Raw genomic sequence first — 5,204 nt, 5'->3', positions numbered from 1 at the left:
TCATCACTGAGGGAAGTCCTCTTGAGTCCTGACCCAGAGCAGAACCATGGAGCGTGCTGCTCATTGGCCTGTTCTTCCTGGCTCTGCTCAGGCTGCTTTCTTGTACCACCCAAGACCACCTTCCCACGAGTGACACCTCCCATAGTGGGCTGAGTCCTCCCACATTAATCACCAACCAAGAAAAAACCCACAGGCCAGTTAGATGGGGACATTTTCTCAACGGAGATTCTCTCTTACACGACGGCTCTAGCTTGTGTCAAGTTGACCAAAGACTAACCGACAAAAATGTGTTTTTCTGAACTAAAGCCTCTGGGAATAAAGAAATTGTTCTGCCAGTTACCTCATTTGAAAAACCCAAAGAACCTCCTGCTCCAGAACCTTCTGTCATTCTATGTAGTGTAGACTGGATTCATAGCAATCCTCCTGCCTCAGCCCCAAGAGTGCTGAAATTGTAAGCATGAACTACCATGCTTGCCTAAAAAACACTGAGTACTTTCAGTTTGGAAGCTATATCGGTAGCTTCCAAAACAAGTGTGAGTTCTGGTTGGTTACCTTCCTTTCAGCTGTAAGACAATGGGGCAAGTGCTCCTTACACCAGGGCCTCTAGTGGTCCCTGGAGAGGCTTGGCTCCCTGCCAGTCCCGGCTGCACTCAGTTCTGCTTTGTCGAACTGCATAAGACAGAGTAGATCCTGATGACTTCCATAGGCACCCCTCCCTATCTAAGCTACTCATGTAGTGTGTCTCACAAGGGCATGTAACTTCAGCTTTGAGGGAATCTGTCGCCCCCTTCTGGCCTCCATGTGTACCTGCACTGATGTGGGGAACATACATACATACAGGCTAACACTCACAGACATCGAGTAAATAAATGGACAGAGAGAGAGAGAGGAGAGAGAGAGGGAGAGAGAGAGAGAGAGAGGGAGAGAGAGAGGGAGAGGGAGAGGGAGAGGGAGAGGGAGAGGGAGAGGGAGGGAAAGAGAGGCTCAGTTAATATGAGCAAGTCCCCAGGCATGATTCATCTTGAATCTCTTAAATCACTCTAATCCTCAAGTCTCGTCTCTCCATTCCCTCCGCCCCCCGATTTAAAGAACTTAAGTACAAGATGACTGCTTTTCTGACTGAGCCCCTTCTCTGTTCCAGGGTCCTAGACTGGAATGTTCTTAGTCCTGAGTGTTACATTTGCTGAAACTCCTGGTTTGTGTTTCATGATTCTCTCTCTCTCTTTTCTCATTAGAATAGACTATTTGGAGACAAGGAACAGGGCTTAATTTGGGTTCCTCACAGAGTGGGTGGTGCTGACTGGTGCAGTTCATTCCCCGGAGAGAAAGTCAGATTCTCTTACATGGATTCTAAAGTGTTCTCAAGCATGCGAGCACGGAAGTTTTGACAGCAGGAGAGGTGATGGTTTGGTCAATGCCAGTGGCTGTTCCCGACCGGAGAGTCAAGATGACCTTGATGCCATCAGCAGCTAGGTGCGCTCTGGGGCTTCTGAGGCAAGCTGCTCCTTCACACTGGGGGTTGGTGTGCTGGGCGGTAAAGAACCTTCAGGTAAACACCAGGGAGAACCTAAAGAATGGATACTATCACTATCCTGGCCCAACTCTGGGTGATCAGTAGGAACTTACTAAATGCCCGCTACAAAGAAATGAGGTCGTGTGAGTTGCTAGGAACACCGATGCTGAGCACAGGGTGTGAGCGGCACACTTGAGTAAGCCAGGGTCTCAGAACTGCATTTTTGTGTTCTTATACAAAGAAGATAATGGGTGATTGAATTTTCTTACAGAGGACTTGGGGTATGGCTGGGAGGTGGCTCCATTGATAGTTTGATGTGCCTGCGTGAGGTCCTGAGAAGCAGATACACCAGCGCTTATGCCAATGCCCCGTGAGGCTAGAGGAGAGGGCACAGACAGACAGATCCTCAGAGCTTGCTGCCTGGCTCATCCAGAAGAACCAGTGGTCTCGAGGTTCAGAAAGAGACCCTGTCTCAAAAAGTAACATGGAGACTAAGAAAGGCTCTTGATATTGACCTCTGACCTCAACACACACACACACACACACACACACACACACACATAAAAATCCCTTGACACCACTCTTCTGACACATGACAGGATCACAATTTGCCTTCAGTGTCTTCGTCTGAACCCACATGTGCCTTTTAGAAAAGTAAAATATTTGAGCTGGGGGCCATGCGTCTTTAAGCACCGCATCAGAGGGAGGAGTCGTGGCCTCTGACCAGCAGGCTCCCCCTCCTTCCCTCCGCTCACAAGGTGAGCAGCTCCCTAAGGAGCTTCCTGGGGAGATATCTGCACTGTGCAGTGCTGAGTCTGCGCTCAGGGTGCCCATTGGCTTCATCCCAATAAATTGCCTTTGGCTTGTGATCCTTTGGGAGTGCCCTCTTCTGGGTTCTCTGTTTCCTCTTCACCAGCTTGGTCTTCCTTCCTGACTTCCTGGGTGGAAGAGAAAAGTCTCCATATTTCCAAGGCAGTTGCCCAGCATGTCTTATTCATCACAAGCCCTGTTCGGCTCCCCCTGCAGTGACTGCAGATTTCCATGATCACATAGGTAATGGGGCATTTGGGATTTGTGGAAGAGAACTAGCCTGGCTCCCAAAACACTTCCTCCAGACCCCTCAGCATTCAGATCCCGCATTCAGCTTGCTCTTATCCATATGGTTTTAGCCCAAGTGCTTTCGTATATTTGGTGTATTCACCCTGACCTTGCCTCAGGGACTCCCCCATGTCCTCAAAGGCAGGGAGAATACATTCTTTATCCCAGAAAACCAACTACAAATGGGCCATGCTTCTGAAAACAGGGCAGGGATAACTGAGAGTAGACTGCAGAATATATTTACTATTTAAACGCAGCCTAGGAAGGCAAAGGAGTTACACACACACACAGACACAGACACACACACACATTCACATAGACACACAAAAACATACACAAATACACACACAGATATTCACATATACAAACAGAAACACGTACACATACATACACACACAGACATTTACAGAGACACACACACAAAGACTTTCACACACCTTCACATACACACACACAGACACACACATATTCACACACATACACATACACACAGACACACACACAGACTTTCACACACCTTCACATACACACGCAGACAGACACACACATATTCACACAGACATAAACACAGACATATACACATTCACACAGACACACACATATATTCACACAGACACACAAAGACTTTCACACACCTTCACAGACACACACATATTCACACAGACACACACACATTCACACACACACACAGACATACACACCCTTCATATACACACACACAAAGACACACACATATTCACACACACATACACACACAAAGACTCTCACACACCTTCACATGTACACACATAGACACACACACATTCACACAGACACACACACACAAAGACTTTCACACACCTTCACATACACAGACACACACATTCACACAGACACACACACACACCCTTCAGGTATATTTACAATGTCTTGGAACCCAGGAGCTCTTCTCCTGAGTTTGCTTATACGTCAGCGCTCCTCCACAGCCCGGTGTGCACCCCCAAGGCTGGGAGATCCACTGTGGGCTTCTTCCCTCCACGTGAGGTGAAGACTAAGCACATGGAGTGGAGGAAGAATCTGAAGGTGAAGGGGCTTGTTGAAAACATGGCTGTGAGCAGATGGGCCCTGAAACCATCTGCTACGAAGCAACTAACTGTTCAATGATGCATTACAGAATTATTTAGCTCTCACAGAGCCCGGAAGTAGTTAGTAATGATGGCATCTGCAGAGAGCACACAGCCTATTTATATATGATCTATTACTTCATAAGCTGTATGAAGGCCCTCATTCCTTAAAGCAGCAGCCGTCTTGATTGCAAGGATAAAATTGTTGCTGAAAAAGAAAACCTGTCAATTATCGCCTTAAGATTAGCATCTATTTTCTTCCAGGGAGTTACATAAGCTTTTTGTTGAACCCACTGCACCCATGATTCCCCTGCCAGAGTAGACTGGTCTAAGATGGATTGCTGAATGTAATTAAAAAGTAAATAAATGCACTTTATATTTCTTAAAACCATGTCCTCTGTAAAATTCATCTTCTTCACCTTTTCTAAAATAAAGTTTGCATATTTTTCTAAAATACAGATGCATGGCCTTTATGTTTTAAAAATATTAAACAAATTACAGTAGAGGGAAAAAAGTCTCTTATCTAAAGAGTCACGTTTTAATTCTTTTGGTATCTCCCTTGTGTGTTTTTCCATATGCTTATTTACTTTTAAGATGCCCCCCCCCTTTTTTAATGCCCTGCAAATCAGGTGTTTGGATTGGAGTGATGGTTCAGTGGTTAAGAGCATGTATTATTACTCTTACAAAGAAACAGGGCTTGATTCCCAACACTCATATCAGAAGCTTCACAGCTGTATTTATCTCCAGCTCTGGGGAATCTAGTGTCTGGTCTCTGTAGGTACCTGTACATGTTCACATACTCACACAGGGACAAAGACATATACATTCTTTAAAAGAAAACATGGTGTGTGTGTGTGTGTGTGTGTGTGTGTTCATTTGCCTGGATATTTGTTTTTGTGATATACAAACTGATAATATATTTCTTTTATTCATGACATCCTAGAAATACCAACAATTTGAATCTGCTACAGCCACATAGTCTAACAGTACCCAACACTGAGCAAAACAGAATCTTAATATATACAACAACAGAGCTGCATCTAAAATGTGCTCTGCTGCATAACAAAAGCCACAGAAAACAATGAACGGGGCTGTGTGGTTCCTTCTGGACCAGGCAAGCCTGCAGAGTGAAGAACAGATCAATGGCAGCTAGTGGTCAGAGGTCAGTGAAGGGGTTGATGAGTGAGCTGGGGAGGGATTTCTTAGAGGGTGTTGGTGTCGGGATTTTGTCTCTTTCAATTGAGGGAGAAGTTTCATTGAATCTATAAAATCCATGAAACAGCTCACCAAAAACATGCATCTTACGTACATTTAACATATTTTAAGGTATATTTCTAAACAGACTACAAATTCAAGAAGTTATCAAGTCTCAGTTTTACATTGTGCCAGGAAGATGTGTTTATTATGTCAGCAGCTATGGAGCACTATGTATTCCACGCTCTGGCCATGCAGGCAGCCATCTGCAGCGAGTGTGCATTCTGGGGGGGGGG

This window comes from Mastomys coucha, unplaced genomic scaffold (assembly GCF_008632895.1).
Source record: "Mastomys coucha isolate ucsf_1 unplaced genomic scaffold, UCSF_Mcou_1 pScaffold1, whole genome shotgun sequence".
NCBI classification, from domain to species: domain Eukaryota; kingdom Metazoa; phylum Chordata; class Mammalia; order Rodentia; family Muridae; genus Mastomys; species Mastomys coucha.
This window is presented reverse-complemented; position numbering follows the sequence as displayed.